This window comes from Ascaphus truei, chromosome 5 (genome assembly GCF_040206685.1).
Source record: "Ascaphus truei isolate aAscTru1 chromosome 5, aAscTru1.hap1, whole genome shotgun sequence".
Lineage (NCBI taxonomy): Eukaryota > Metazoa > Chordata > Amphibia > Anura > Ascaphidae > Ascaphus > Ascaphus truei.
The window spans coordinates 180,811,465-180,828,518 of record NC_134487.1 but is presented as its reverse complement, the minus strand read 5'-3'; the positions used below and the strand labels follow the sequence as shown (position 1 = coordinate 180,828,518).

Genomic DNA, 17,054 nt, shown 5'->3' with positions numbered 1-17,054 from the left:
AACACACAGATATAATAGCACACAGATATAATAACACGCAGAGATATACTGTAATAACACGCAGAGATATAATAAGACACAGAGATATAATAACACACAGATATAATAACACACAGATATAATAACACACAGAGATATAATAACACGCAGAGATATAATAAGACACAGAGATATAATAACACACAGATATAATAACACACAGATATAATAACACGCAGAGATATAATAACACGCAGAGATATAATAAGACACAGAGATATAATAACACACAGATATAATAAGACACAAAGAGATATAATAACACGCAGAGATATAATAACACGCACAGAGATATAATAACACGCAGAGATATAATAACACACAGAGATATAATAACATGCAGAGCGATATGATAACACGTAGAATGATATAATAACACGCAGAGAGATATAATTACACACAGATATAATAATACGCAGAGGAATGCCATCCCACTGTCTCCGTACGTTCTTCCTACCTACCAATTCGATTGTAAGCTCCTCGGAGCAGGGACTCCTCTTCCTAAATGTTACTTTTATGTCTGAAGCACTTATTCCCATTATCTGTTATTTGTATTATTTGTTATTTATGACTGTCGCGTATTAATACTGTGAAGCGCTATGTACATTAATGGCGCGATATAAAGACATACAATACAATAAAGAGGTGTAAATGGCCTGGTCTCCCGTGACATTGATCATTAGCCTTCCTCTGTTTCTTTACCTGTTAGATACCTTTGTGGGGAATAAAATACATTACAGATCAGAGGGGCTTCCTGATTGCACGTGTGCTTTGGCAGAAGTGTATATGTGACCCTATAAATCTCCCTCACACCCGGGCCTGGCAGTGTGACACTACTGCAGCGTCCTGTGTAACAATCACTGAGCTGTTAGCAATAGATACAACGGATAGAAAAGACACTACACATAGGTTGGATTAAAAAGAGAATTTTATTTAAATAATGCATCTCTCTGCTGGTAGGGGCCTGCAGCACATTGCAGAGCGATATAGTAACACGCAGAGCAATGCACTGCAGGCCCCTCCAGCAGCACAGTGATCCAGAGGAAGGCGAAACATAACCCCAGGTGTGTTGTGGGGGAAAAAAATTCCTTCCTGACCCCATTAAATGGCGATCGGATCATCCCTGGATCACTGCGCATCAATTACCCCATGCTCATTTTATCCCCCGACACACACACAACCCCCCCCCAAATACAGATAAAACCCAACCCCCCCAAATACATATAAACCCCAACTCCCCCAAATACATATAAATCCCAACTACCCCAAATACATATAAACCCCAACCCCCCCCAATACATATAAACCCCAACCCCCCCAAATACATATAAACCCCAACCCCCCAAATACATATAAACCCCAACTCCCCCAAATACATATAAACCCCAACCCCCCCAAATACATATAAACACCAACCCCCCCAAATACATATAAACCCCAATCCCCCCAAATACATATAACCCCCAATCCCCCAAATACATATAAACCCCAACCCCCCCAAATACAGATAAACCCCAACCCCCCCAAATACATATAAACACCAACCCCCCCAAATACATATAAACCCCAACCCCCCCCAAATACATATAAACACCAACTCCCCCAAATACATATAACCCCCAACCCTCCCAAATACATCTAAACCCCAAACCCCAAATACATATAAACCCCAACCCCCCCAAATACATATAAACACCAACCCCCCCAAATACATATAACCCCCAACTCCCCCAAATATATATAACCCCCAGCCCCCCAAATACATATAAACCCCAACCCCCCCAAATACATATAAACCCCAACCCCCCCAAATACATATAAACCCCAACCCCCCCAAATACATATAAACCCCAACCCCCCCAAATACATGTAAATCCCAACTCCTCCAAATACATATTAACCCCAACCCCCCCCAAATACATATAAACCCAACCCCCCCAAATACATATAAACCCCAACCCCCCCAAATACATATAAACACCAACCCCCCCAAATACATATAAACACCAACCCCCAAATACATATAAACCCCAACCCCCCCAAATACATATAAACCCCAACCCCCCCCAAATACATATAAACCCCAACCCCCCCAAATACATATAAACCCCAACCCCCCCAAATACATATAAACCCCAACCCCCCCCCAATACATATAAACCCCACCCCCCCAATACATATAAACCCCAACCCCCCAAATACATATAAACCCCAACCCCCCCAAATACATATAAACCCAACCCCCCCAATATATATAACCCCCAACCCCCCAATACATATAAACCCCAACCCCCCAAATACATATAAACCCCAACCCCCCCAAATACATATAAACCCAACCCCCCCAATATATATAACCCCCAACCCCCCCAAATACATATAAACCCCAACACCCAACATATATACACACACACACACACACACACACACACACACACACACACACACACACACACACACACACACACACACACACACACACACACACATATACACACATGTATACATATACACACATATATACACACACACACACACACATACACACACACACACACACACACACATATATACATATACACACATATATACACACACACACACACACACACACACACACACACACACACACACACACACACACACACACACACACACACACACACACACACACACATATATACATATACACACATGTATACATATACACACATATATACACACACACACACACACACACATACACACACACATATATACATATACACACATATATACACACACACACACACACACACACACACGGATGCCGGTGGGGGCGATTGGATTACAGCCGGTAGGAGCGAGGAGGAGGACAGGGCTGAGAGGGGAGAGGGTGGGGACGAGAGATGGGGGAGAGGGAGACAAGCAAAAAAGGAGGGGGGGGGGGGCACAGTTTGTGATATAATTTTTTTTCTAAATATTTTTTAATGTGCCCCTTCCTGTCACTCAGCCCGTCCTGCAGCCCTCCTGCTATTGTCTGCCTCTCCAACGCTGCACCCATCTTCTCAGGGAACCCAGAATGCTCCTGTTCCCTGGCCCCTGTGCTGCACATGGCTGGGGTCTTCTGCCCAGCCATGGGAAGGGGAAGCAGCACTTCCCTGCAACCCTCTCCTCCTCTTCCTCCTCCCACACCGTACCCCCATCATCATCATCATCATCCGAATCATCATCATCCCTCGCCTCCTCTTCCTCCTCCAACACCGTATCCCCATCATCATCATCATCATCCGAATCATCATCATCCCTCGCCTCCTCTTCCTCCTCCAACACCGTATCCCCATCATCATCATCATCATCCGAATCATCCGAATCATTATCATCCCTCGCCTCCTCTTCCTCCTCGCACACCGTACCCCCATCATCATCATCATCCGAATCATCATCATTCCACACCTCCTCTTCCTCCTCCCACACCGTATCCCAATCATCATCATCCCACTCACACACCTCCCCGTCCTCATACACCCACTCCTCCTCCTGCGTAGATATGCTGGCTCCTGGGCTGCTGCCGGGCGATCCAGACGGTGAGAGTACGAACGGCTCCACCACCGTGTACTCCACCACCTCCTCCACCACTGTGTACTCCACCACCTCCTCCACCACCTCCACCTCCCACACCCACTCCTCCTCCGGCGTAGATATGCTGGCTCCTGGGCTGCTGCTGCAGGGCGATCCAGACGGTGAGAGAACGAACGGCTCCACCACAGTGTACTCCACCACCTGCAGGAGATACAAAGTGTTTGTAACCAGGGGCAGTGATACTCTGTATCGCAAGAGCTCCTGTGCCACATGGGGCAGGAAACGCATCGCGAGCAAAATAACAAGCACAGCAAAGCCTTTGCTTGCCTCTCTGGCACTGAAGGGGTTAAATCACAGAACCATTTATACCATTTGAAAAATAATTGATAACCCGTGTGCATTGTACGTCATTGTTTTGTCTGTTATTAGCGGATCCCTCGTTTTCCTGTCCTGTTCCCGCTGAAGATTTTATTACATGATGCTGCAGATGGACATTAGCTGATGTGTCTCTATGGGAATCCCCTCTCCCGGTCACACAGTTACACTCGGCTATAAGATGAGAAAGCTCTGCACCTCTTCCTCTGTCTCCTTTACATCTACAGCCTGAGAGTCCTCATCTTCTCTCCTCTGAGGACCGTCTCCCACTATACCCCTATCCCGAGTACCCCTAATACTCCCAGGCCCAGTACCCCCTAATACTCCCATCACCCGGCTCAATACCCCCTAATACTCCCATCACCCAGGCCCAGTACCCCGAATACTCCCATCACCCGGCTCAATACCCCCTAATACTCCCATCACCCAGGCCCAGTACCCCGAATACTCCCATCACCCAGCTCAATACCCCCTAATACTCCCTGGCTTGTTCCCCCTAATACTCTCAGGCCCAATACCCCCCACCCCAGGCTCAGTACCCCCTAATACTCCCATCACCCGGCTCAATACCCCCTAATACTCCCATCACCCGGCTCAATACCCCCTAATACTCCCACCCCCAGGCCCAGTACCCCCTAATACTCCCATCACCCGGCTCAATACTCCCTAATACTCCGACCCCCCAGCCCAGTACCCCGAATACTCCCATCACCCGGCTCACTACCCCGTAATACTCCCACCCCCAGGCCCAGTACCCCCTAATACTCCCTGGCTTGTACCCCCTAATACTCCCAGGCCCAATACCCCCTAATATCCCCCTCCCCAGGCTCAGTACCCCCCAATACTCCCATCCCCAGGCTCGGAACCCCCTAATACTCCCATTCCCAGGCTCGGAACCCCCTAATACTCCCATTCCCAGGCCCAGTACCTAATAATACTCCCATCACCCGGCTCAATACCCCCTAATACTCCCACCTCCAGTACCCCCTAATACACCCTGGCTTGTACCCCCTAATACTCCCAGGCCCAATACCCCCTAATACCCTCCTCCCCAGGCCCAGTACTCCCAAATATCCCCCTCCCCAGGCTCACTACCCCCTAATACTCCCATTCCCAGGCTCGGAACCCCCTAATACTCCCAGGCCCAATACCCTCTAATACTCCCAGGCCTAATACCCCATAATACTCCTAGGCCCAATACCCCCTAATACCCTCCTCCCCAGGCCCAGGACACCCAAATATCCCCCTCCCCAGGTCCAGTACTTCCTACTACCCCCCTCCCCAGTCAAAGTACCCCCTACATTCCCCTTCCCAGGCCCAATACCCCCTTATACTCCCCTCCCCAGGATCCCCTACATTCCCAGACCCACTACCCCCTGCATGCCCAGTACCCCCTTTCTCCCCCCCCCCCCCAGGCCCAGTACCCCCTAATGCCTCCTCCCCAGACTCAGTATCCCCTCATACTCCCCAGGACATGCGAAACGGGAGAGCCCTGCAGGTGTGATCAGGGGAAGGGGAGGGCCTGGAAAGGGGGGGGGCACTTCAGGGGGAGCCTTGGGAAGGGGCGGGCTGCGCGGGGGTGGGGGGGAGCTGGGGAACTCTGTTCGGGGGCGGGGGGGGGGGGGGGGGCTGGGGAAGGGGGGGGTCTCTCCCATCCCATGAGACCTGTGGAAACATGACCCAGCTAACCTGCAGGAAGAGATCCCCAGCAGGTTCTGTATAATTATACTGTAAAGTGTTGCAGACTATCCTACTATCAGTGTCCTGTACAGCAGCTAATAGTATCGTATGTGCAGCTGATTCACAGCTCTGCCAGTCCCATTTACCTGAACATCGCCGGCGGGAGGAAGCTGGGGGACTACTTCCTCCTCTTGCTCTTCAGCTTTCCATGCCTGTGATACAGAGGATATAATGAGATGTATTCCTCACTCATACGCATTTCCTGCTGCTGTATGGGAGGTTTGAGGGTGTTGAACCCAAAATCCGTGGGGCTACACAGATAAACCGTTCTAATGGGAACATTCTCACTACAAACTGTAGTGTTACATGTGCTAGAAGTGTATACAGAGAGGGTGCGTGTGTAGTGAGAATGAAAGGGCGCACGTGTATATAACCATTAGTGTGTGTGTCGGAAAGTGAGTGTGTGTTACTGTCTGATTGTTACTGTGTGTGAGTGTGTATGTAACCATTAGTGTGTGTGTGTGTGTGTGTGTGTGTGTGTGTGTGTGTGTGTGTGTGTGTGTGTGTCGGAAAGTGTGTGTGTTACTGTCTGATAGTTACTGTGTGTGAGTGTGTATGTAACCATTAGTGTGTGTGTGTCGGAATGAGTGTGTGTTAAACTCTGATAGTTACTGATTGTGCGTGTGTTATAACCATTATTGTGATTGTGTGGTATTGTCTGATAGTTACTTTGTGTGTTTGTAACCATTAGTGTGTGTGTTACTATCTGATAGTTACTGTGTGTATGTGTGTTTGTAAAGCATAATGAGAAGTGTGAATTTGTGTTACTGTATATCACATAGTGTGGGTCTATGCTAAGCTGCCGTATTGTGGCTGTGTTTCTACAAGTGTATCAATCTGTTAGTGCGCATTTTAGTGTGAGTGCGAGAATATTACTGATTGTGCTTACTTTTTTAGGAGCAGGAATCTGTGTGTGTGTGTGTGTGTATATGTGTACATATACACACACACATACATATATATGTAAGGATGTGCATATATATCTAAAGGTTCCACGCTGTCAATCACAAAGGCAGCGCCATATTAGTCATTCTGTCAGCAAGGTCACTGTGTACAAGTTGGGCTGCGCATGCGCGAGAGAAGCGCGCGAAGGGTAACCAATCTGTGGAGACTTTGGGTGTTTGAACTCTGAACTCCGAACTGCGAGAGAGTCAGCTGAGGCTGAGAACCAATCGGGTGCGAGACTCTGTATAGAGGAACCGGATGCGTGTGGGCGGTGGGAGAGAGCAGGGAGGGAGGTGAAGGAGGAGGTTGGCGGAACCTCGTGTGCGCGAGCGGAGGGTCAGTGACCCGTCCGCTTAGGTGGAAGGTATTCCCCCGGCCCGAGGAGTATTCCCCTGTCACCGTAGGGTGCTGTTTTGTAAGGACGGCCTTAGTTGGTAGGGACATTTCCCATTAGTGTGATTTGGCTGCGGAGCTGCGGCCGCCATCTTGGATTGGATACAGACGGCGCTGCAGCAAGGAGTGACGGCGAAAGGCTGGAGCAACGCTAGGACCCTGCGTGGAGTGTGATGGTCATCGCAGTGACCGGAAGGTATCATTGTTTATAAGTGCACCTACACCGGTCACCAGGCGCTGATCCCGCCTCCCACTAACTAATTGGGCCAACTGTGCAAATCCTATGGTACCATACCTATACTGGTTATAAGACATACTCCTAAGGAGAGTGGCAGAGCCACCTATGTACAGGACATTATCCCTAATAAGGTGTGGCCGAGCCACGGTGTGTGTGTGTAATGTTATATGTTTATTCTGCAGATCATTTGTTCTTTATGCATGATATATAAAAGGTTGGTGTTGCAAAATGCTGTTGTGATGTTCTTGCTCAGGGTATAATCTCTATCATGGGGATCCTGGGCAAGTGGAGGCGCTGCACCGCGATTAATAAAGGTATGACCCCAGGCTCCCAAATAGCGGAGGCTCAGAGCTCCTGAGGACACAGGTACATGCACCACAGTAGTTCCTTATTGCAGGCGTTCACAAAAAGGGCTACATATATATATATATATAACCAAAACATTGCGCCGATAATATAAATATATATACACACACACATACTGTACACATACACACGTGTGTTTATGTATATATAGATATAAAAAGAAAAAGCAGGCACACCAGGGCTTTGCAAAAAATAAATATATACAATACTATTGAATAGAACTGATCAACGCTTTGGCTCTCTATGGGAGCCTCTAAACACACGGGGACCCCAGGTAGTCAGATCTCACTCCTATTTAATTCTGTTACATGCCACATCAGACTTTGTTTTGATGCATTCTAAGGTTGTCCTTTTATCAGATCTTACCCGGCGTCTCTCCATCTCGGGAAATGTTCGCTGCTTTAAAAATACAGTAGGATGATCCTCGCAATCTGAGACTCAAATACTTGGACAAAAAGTTGTGGATGTGTCCTGAAGATGAAAAAGAAACCCCCTTGTTATAAATATGATCTAAATGAGCGGTGAAATGTCTGAAATCTCTGCTGCGTCTCAGAAGAAACTTACCTGTCAGATCCACACTGGATATGGCAGCAAGTGGTGGCACAGAACCCTGGCACAGAGCGGTGTGGCTGTAACCATGGAAGTCAGGTCGCAGGTAAAAATGTATTATTTGAAAATGGCCGTAGAATGCGAATGTGTCACATTCTGAGCTCAGCCCCTGAGCTGTCAGAGGTTTCCAGGTTGTGATAATGGGAGATCCATATACTGGGATGTGATAAGAGATATTATGGTCATTTAATACTGTGCCCCATAACCTGCTTTATATGAAGTATCATTTACACCAATTAGTACAGATGCTAAATATTGGGAAATACGCTTCTGGCGACATTGCTACTTTTCTCTACAAATGTTCAATGAAAAAGTTGGATAAAACGTCTTGTGATTTTTCAAACTGCGGATAAAGTTTAAAAATAGCTGCCGAGGTTGGGGGCGGGGCTCACTGCAGGGGGTGGGGGCGGGGTTACCTGCAGGGGGTGGGGTTACCTGCAGAGGGTGGGGGGGGGGCACGGTTACCTGCAGAGGATGGGGGCGGTGTTTGCTGCAGAGGGGGGGGGGTTAGATGGAGAGGGTGGAGGGGGCGGGGCAAGCTGCAGAAGGTGGGGGGGTGGGGTTAGCTGAGAGGTTGGGGGCAGGGTTAGCTGCAGAGGGTGGGGGGGTAGGGTTAGCTGCAGAGGGTGGGGGGGTGGGGTTAGCTGCAGAGGGTGGGGGGGGGTGGGGTTAGCTGCAGAGGGTGGGGGGGTGGGGTTAGCTGCAGAGGGTGGGGGGATGGGGTTAGCGGCAGAGGGTGGGGGGTGGGGTTAGCGGCAGAGGGTGGGGGGGGTGGGGTTAGCTGAGAGGTTGGGGGCGGGGTTAGCTGCAGAGGGTGAGGGGCGATGTTAGCGGCAGAGGGTGGGGCAGTATTAGCTGCAGAGGGTGGGGGCGGTGTTAGCTGCAGAGGGTGGGTCGGGGTAAGATGCAGAGGGTGAGGGGTGGGGTTAGTGGCAGAGGGTGGGGGCGGTGTTAGCTGCAGAGGGTGGGTCGAGGTAAGATGCAGAGGGTGAGGGGTGAGGTTAGTGGCAGAGGGTGGGGGCGGTGTTAGATGCAGAGGGTGGGGGGCGGGGTTAGCGGCAGAGGGTGGGGGCGGTGTTAGCTGCAGAGGGTGGGTCGAGGTAAGATGCAGAGGGTGAGGGGTGAGGTTAGTGGCACAGGGTGGGGGCGGTGTTAGATGCAGAGGGTGGGGGCAGGGTTAGCGGCAGAGGGTGGGGACGGTGTTAGCTGCAGAGGGTGGGGGCGGTGTTAGCTGCAGAGGGTGGGGGGTGAGGTTAGCAGCAGAGGGTGGGGCAGTGTTAGCGGCAGAGGGTGGGGGCGGTGTTAGCTGCAGAGGGTGGGGGCGGGGTTAGCGGCTGAGGGTGGGGGCGGGGTTAGCTGCAGAGGGTGGAGCGGGGTAAGATGCAGAGGGTGGGGTGTGGGGTTAGCGGCAGAGGGTTGGTGCGGTGTTAGCTGCAGATGGTGGAGGCAGTGTTAGCTGCAGAGGGTGGGGGCGGGGTTAGCTGCAGAGGGTGGGGTGGGGTAAGATGCAGAGGGTGGGGGCGGGGTAAGATGCAGCGGGTGGGGGCGGGGTTAGCTGCAGAGGGTGGGGCGGGGTAAGATGCAGAGGGTGGGGGCGGTGTTAGCTGCAGAGGGTGGGGGTGGTGTTAGCTGCAGAGGGTGGGGGCAGTATTTGTTTTGGCGGAACCCCAGCAGTGAGGGGTCTGCTGCTCAAGATGGCTTCCATATGCTACACAGTGAAAGGTAAGCCCCAGAATGACACACACACACACAGACACACACACTATAGGGAGAGAGACAGCATGGGAAGAGAGAGACACACAGCATGGGGGGAGAGAGGGAGAGACAGCATGGGGAGAGAGAGTGACAGCATGGGGAGAGAGAGTGACAGCATGGGGAGAGAGAGTGACAGCATGTGGGGAGAGAGAGTGGCAGCATGGGGAGAGAGAGTGACAGCATGGGGAGAGAGAGTGACAGCATGGGGAGAGAGAGTGACAGCATGGGGAGAGAGAGTGACAGCATGGGGAGAGAGAGTGACAGCATGGGGAGAGAGAGTGACAGCATGGGGGGAGAGTGGCAGCATGGGGTGAGAGTGAGTGGCAGCATGGGGTGAGAGAGAGTGGCAGCATGGGGAGAGAGAGTGACAGCATTGGGAGAGAGAATGACAGCATTGGGAGAGAGAGTGACAGCATTGGGAGAGAGCATGGGGAGAGAGAGTGACAGCACGGGGAGAGAGAGTGACAGCATGGGGAGAGAGTGTGACAGCATGGGGAGATAGAGTGACAGCATGGAGAGAGAGAGTGACAGCATGGGGAGAGAGAGTGACAGCATGGGAAGAGAGAGTGACAGCATGGGGGGAGAGAGTGACAGCATGGGGAGAGAGAAACAGCATGGGGAGAGAGAGAGAGACAGCATGGGGAGACAGAGTGGCAGCATGGGGGAGAGAGAGAAACAGCATGGGGAGAGAGAGAGAGAGACAGCATGGGGAGAGAGAGAGAAACAGCATGGGGAGAGAGAGAGAGACAGCATGGAGAGAGAGAGAAATAGCATGGGGAGAGAGAAAAAGACACGGCATGGGGAGAGAGGGTCAGAGAGACACAGCATGGGGAGAGAGACAGAGAGACACAGCATGAGGAGAGAGACAGAGAGACACAGCATGGGGAGAGAAAGAGCATGGGGAGGCAGACACAGCATGGGGAGAGAGACAGAGAGACACAGCATGGGGAGAGAGAGAGCATGGGGAGACAGAGAGACACAGCATGGGGAGACAGAGAGACAACATGGGGAGAGGGAGAGACAGCATCGGGAGAGGGACGGGCACAGCATGGGGAGAGGGACGGACACACAGAATGGGAGAAGGGATGGACACAGCATGGGGAGAGAGACGGACACAGCATGGGGAGAGAGACGGACACAGCATGGGGAGAGAGACGGACACACCGCATGGGGAGAGAGACGGACACACAGCATGGGGACAGAGACGGACACAGCATGGGGAGAGAGACGGACACACAGAATGGGAAGAGGGACGTACACACAGAATGGAGAGAGAGACGGACACACAGAATGGGGGGAGGGATGGACACACAGAATGGGGGGAGGGACGGACACACAGAATGGGGAGAGGGAGGGACACAATGGGGAGAGGAACGGGCACAGCATGGGGAGAGGGACAGACACACAGAATGGGGAGAGGGACAGACACACAGAATGGGGAGAGGGACGGATACAGCATGGGGAGAGGGACGGACACAGAGAATGGGGAGAGGGAGAGACACAGCATGGGGAGAGGAACGGACACACAGAATGGGGAGAGGGACGGACACACAGAATGGAGAGAGGGACGGACACACAGAATGGGGAGAGGGACGGACACACAGAATGGGGAGAGGTACGGACACACAGAATGGGGAGAGGGAGAGACACACAGCATGGGGAGAGAGACGGACACAGAATAGGGAGAGACACAGAGAATGGGGGGAGGGACGGACACAGAGAATGGGGAGAGGGACGGACACAGAATGGGGAGAGGGACGGACACAGCATGGGGAGAGTGACGGACACACAGAATGGGGAGAGGGAGAGACACAGAATGGGGAGAGGGATGGACACAGAATGGGGAGAGGGACAGATACACAGAATGGGGAGAGGGAGGGACACAGAATGGGGAAGAGAGACAGAGAATGGGGGAAGAGAGACAGAGAATGGGGGGAGAGAGGGACAGAGAAGGGGAGAGAGAGAGACACACACACAGAATGGGGGAGAGAGATAAACTGAGAGAATGGGGGAGAAAGATACAGACACAGAGAATGGGGGAGAGAGAGACACAGATAATAGGGGGAGAGAACTAGAGAATGGGGAGAGAGACAGAATGGGAATGGTGGAACGAGAATGGAGGGGTGGGAACAAACAAACAAACATTCACACACTTAAGGACCCACCTCTATACACACAAACATACATTGCAGCCCCCACCTCTGTACACACAAACACACACTGCAGGGCCCACCTCTGTACACACACAAACACACTGAAGGGCCCACCTCTATACACACAAACACACACTGCAGCCCCCTCCTCTATACACACAAACACACACTGCAGCCCCCACCTCAATACACACAAACACACACTTCTGCCCCCCACCTCTATATGGACAAACACACACTGCAGCCCCCACCTCAATACACACACACACTGCAGGGCCCGCCTCTATACACACAAACACACACTGCAGGGCCCACCTCTATACACAAAAACACACACTGCAGCCTCCACCTCTGTACACACAAACACACACTGCAGTGCCCACCTCTATACATACAAACAGACACTGCAGGGAAAACCTCTGTACACACACACAAACACACACTGCAGGGCCCACCTCTATACACACAAACACACTACAGGGCCCACCTTTATACACACAAACACACACTGGAGCCAGGGTTTCCACCTTCTATTGAAGGCTAACCCGGAGATAACATTTTTTAGATCTTTTTATTATATATTTATTTATCTTGCCTTTGGTTGTATCCTCCCCTCCAAATTCCATCAACATGGCTGCGCGACGTCACGTAATGCCCATTGCCATAACAACGAGCCGCTCCGTGATGTCACGCGGCATCAAGTTGACATGACTACGGGACGCATTATGGCGCCGAGGCATCAAGTGATGCCACATTGTCATGGCAATATGTCATCGCCTGATGTCAGTGTCTCATTGTCATGGCAACGGGTGCGTCACGAATGTGTTTTATAAATAATTTTTTCATGTGTCGCAGTTTTTCATTGTGAAAATCTGGTCACCCTATTGGATGTCCCAGAATAAAGAGAAAAACTCAACGGTGCGCATGTGGTTCCTTAGTCTCCAGCCCTTTAATGTCACTGTGGGACACAGGGCCGGTCTGAGACAGGGAAATGCTGATGGGATTTCTAGGGTGCACGGCTTGATGTCCATGGTCGCTCACCCCAGTAGGGATGAGCTGGGGGGAGGATATGTGAGAGGAAAGGTGGTGAAGTTGTAGAGGGGAGGTATATACCTCCTGCTTGTGCAAACTATACCTGGCCCTACTAAGGGTTAAAGGTCCCAGGGGAGGTTTTGCAAATGAAGCCAGGTGCAGATCACCTCTCCTTAATTAAGAGTGTAAGTAAGGTCAGGCTGGATCGGTTCTCCCCTGTCCCCTTATATCAGCTAAGGCCAGGTCCCCGCTGTGGCGGACGCTGCAGGGACAAGAGCCGCCCCACAATGGGACCGGGACCGGGCCCGCTGCGAGGGGGGGGGGCGCCGCACTGCGCAGACAAACTCCTGCTCTCAAGAAAATTGAGATCAGGAGTTGCGATGGTACGCTAGGCCACGTCCCCCAGTGGTTCAGCCAATGAGGGCGAACCTGCCGCGTGACGTCACGGCCGCGCCCCGTCACTCCCCAGTCTTACCCCCCTGTCTTTCCCCCTGCAGCTCTCTGCAGACCGGGGGACTCGGCTGCACGCGCCGCCAGCCTCGCAAGCAGAGGGGCCGCAGCCTAAGGCTACGCTTATAGTGCCGGCAACGCGACGGTCGCTGGAAAATCAAATAGAGATGACTTCCAGCGATCACGACCAATCCGTCGCTCCATCTCGCCGTCGCTTCGGCTGCAGCAATGCATTTGTTTTGCCGTGACGTCGCTGTCGTCGTCGCCGGCACTATAAGCGCAGCCTAAGGCTAAGGCCCCGCTGCACACGCCCGCACGGCTGCCGCCGGCCGCAGTGGGACCAAAGCCTAAGGCCTGGTCCCCGCTGGCTACTGCAGCGCCCGCTGTGGCGGACGCTGCAGGGACGAGAGCCCTCCCCTCAATGGCGCCTGGCCCGCTGCGAGGGGGGGCCGCAGCGCTGTGGCGAGAGTTGCTCCTGCTCTCAATAGAATTGAGAGCAGGACTCGCGACGGAGCACTAAGCCACGCCCCCTGCGGTTCAGCTAACGAGGGCGAACCTGCCGGGTGACGTCACTCCCCCGCCACGCTCTCCCCCCCCCGGTCTCTCTTCCTGCAGCTCACTGCAGACCGGGGAATCGGCTGCACACGCCGCCAGTCTCGCGAGCGCGCGTGCTGCGGAGGCACTGGGGCCTCAGCCTAAGAGAGCTGGATGCTACAGACAGGCACTGGCCTGCAACAGGTTTGGTTTATGATATCTGTGTTTTATTGTTTAGTAAGTGGGAAAGCCACCCAAAGATAGCTAGAGAATTGCTGTCTAGTTAATGCTCAGATAGAGCGAAAATTTATTTTGATTCTTTTGTTTGTCTTGATTTTGTCTGCTGGAGTGACAAAGAAAATAAAGCCTTTAAACCAGAGCTGGATGGTCCTGTGACTGTGCTTACCCTAAAAGACAGTGGGATTTAAGGTTCCCAGAGAAGAACCCTTCAGCCAAAAAGGGTATTTTGTCATAGTGTATACCTGTATTACCCCTCTGGGCGTGTATGTGTATACCGGTATTACCTCTCTGGGTATGTATGTGTATACCGGTATTACCTCTCTGGGCGTGTATGTGTATACTGGTATTACCTCTCTGGGCGTGTATGTGTATACCGGTATTACCTCTCTGGGCGTGTATGTGTATACCGGTATTACTTCTCTGGGTGTGTATGTGTATACTGATATTACCTCTCTGGGCGTGTATGTGTATACCGGTATTACCTCTCTGGGTATGTATGTGTATACCGGTATTACCTCTCTGGGCGTGTATGTGTATACCGGTATTACCTCTCTGGGCGTGTATGTGTATACCGGTATTACCTCTCTGGGCGTGTATGTGTATACTGGTATTACCTCTCTGGGCGTGTATATGTATACCGGTATTACCTCTCTGGGCGTGTATGTGTATACCGGTATTACCTCTCTGGGCGTGTATATGTATACCGGTATTACCTCTCTGGGCGTGTATGTGTATACCGGTATTACCTCTCTGGGCGTGTATGTGTATACCGGTATTACCTCTCTGGACATGTATGTGTATACCGGTATTACCTCTCTGGGTGTGTATGTGTTTACCGGTATTACCTCTCTGGGCGTGTATATGTATACCGGTATTACCTCTCTGGGCGTGTATGTGTATACCGGTATTACCTCTCTGGGCGTGTATGTGTATACCGGTATTACCTCTCTGGGCGTCTATGTGTATACTGGTATTACCTCTCTGGGCGTGTATGTGTATACCGGTATTACCTCTCTGGGTGTGTATGGGTAGGGTGACCATTTGTCCCCCTTTTGCCGGACAGTCCTGTTTTTTTATGTCCTGTCCCTGTTCTCTGTCTGTCCCGGATTTGTCCCGGGTTTTGGCCCTGGTCCCGGTATGTGGCGGTGAGGAGGATGCCGTGCAAGAGCAGGTAAGTTTTTTTCCATGTTGAATGAATGGTTGCTGGGGGGCGGGACTTAGAATGCCAGCCGGGCCGCAGGGGATTGGCTGCAGGTCATAGAGTGCCGGGGGCGGGACTTCCACTTCCTTCTGCAGAGCAAACGTGGTGTGTGTGTCTCTTCCCGCTCTTGGCTCCTCTGTCGGCTGCGCAGTGTCTCCCCACCTCTGTCCGCCCGGGGTGATAGGAGGTGGGTTTTTGTGCATTTGACTCCAGTCCTGGCGCTCCCTTCCCCCCGCCCCCCCAGGTCCCCTTGGTGCAGGGGCAATTCCCCCAATTCTGCCCCAGGAACCCGTGGCTGCCCGCCCGGGGTGATAGGCTGGCCGCCGGGGGAGGGGGGGCGGCAGTTTGTACCTTTGCATCCCAGCGCTCCCACCCCTCCCCCTTGGTGCGGGAGATGGGCGCGGTGGTGGGTGCAGGGGGAGGCGGGGAGGCTGTCCTGATCTCCCCAGGCTGCCCTGATCTCCCCCCCCGCCCCAGGCTGCCCTGATCTCCACCCCCCCAGGCTGCCCTGATCTCCCCCCCCCCCAGGCTGCCCTGATCTCCCCCCCCAGACTGCCCTGATCTCCCCCCCCCCAGGCTGCCCTGATCTCTCCCCCCCCAGACTGCCCTGCCCCCCCCCCCCCCAGGCTGCCCTGACCCTCCCTTCTCGCGCTGCCCTGACCCTCCCTTCTCACGCTGCCCTGACCCTCCCTTCTCGCGCTGCCCTGACCCTCCCTTCTCACGCTGCCCTGACCCTCCCTTCTCGCGCTGCCCTGACCCTCCCTTCTCGCGCTGTCCTGACCCACCCCTCTCACGCTGCCCTGACCCACCCCTCTTGTGCTGCCCTGACCCTCCCTTCTCGCGCTGCTCTGACCCCTCTTGCGCTGCCCAGACCACCCCCCCCACAGCTGCACCACGCCTGCCCACACCGGCACCCACCCTGCCCCCCACTGCTGCTGCAGAGTTACCCCCTCCCGTCACCACAGTTCCCCTGCCCAAGCCCCGCGTTACGCACCCTCCTATGCGCCCTACGCATAGGACGGGGAGGGGGGGGAGGGTGCTTGATGATGAGGGGGACTGTTGAAAGGGACTGAGGGAGATCAAGGGTGCTGGGGGGGAGATGATGATGATGATGATAATGGGGGGCTTAAATGAGATGGTGATGAGGGGGGGTTAAATGAGATGATGGGGTGAGGTGATGATGATGAGGGTAGTGGTGGTGGCATGAGAGGAGGATGAAGAGGGGGGTGAGTGGAGGAGGGGGACAAGGGGGGTGAGAGGATGAGCGGGGTTGCGGTCGGAGAATTTATAAACTTGTTCAAACAGTGTGTGGTTTTTAAAATGTTCGCATGTGCAACATAATACTTCAATTTTTACATGGTGTGGCTATTTTCACTTCTAATTCGCCACACCTGTGGCTACATTTATCCCCTGTGCACTAGCC

At 52.7% G+C, this 17,054-nt stretch overlaps 1 long non-coding RNA gene across 2 annotated transcripts in view; it reads right to left on the bottom strand.

Annotated features, from left to right (window-relative positions):
* Positions 1 to 3,707: 3,707 nt before the first annotated feature.
* The window catches only part of LOC142495638 (uncharacterized), a 39,778-nt gene continuing 26,431 nt past the window's right edge, over positions 3,708 to 17,054 (bottom strand). For both annotated transcript variants that reach the window (XR_012801781.1, XR_012801780.1), the window contains exons 4-7: positions 8,222 to 8,422; positions 8,024 to 8,128; positions 5,802 to 5,867; positions 3,708 to 3,801 (exon numbers count right to left, since the gene is read on the bottom strand). This is a non-coding gene — a long non-coding RNA (uncharacterized LOC142495638). The remainder of the gene's footprint in view (positions 3,802 to 5,801; positions 5,868 to 8,023; positions 8,129 to 8,221; positions 8,423 to 17,054) is intronic.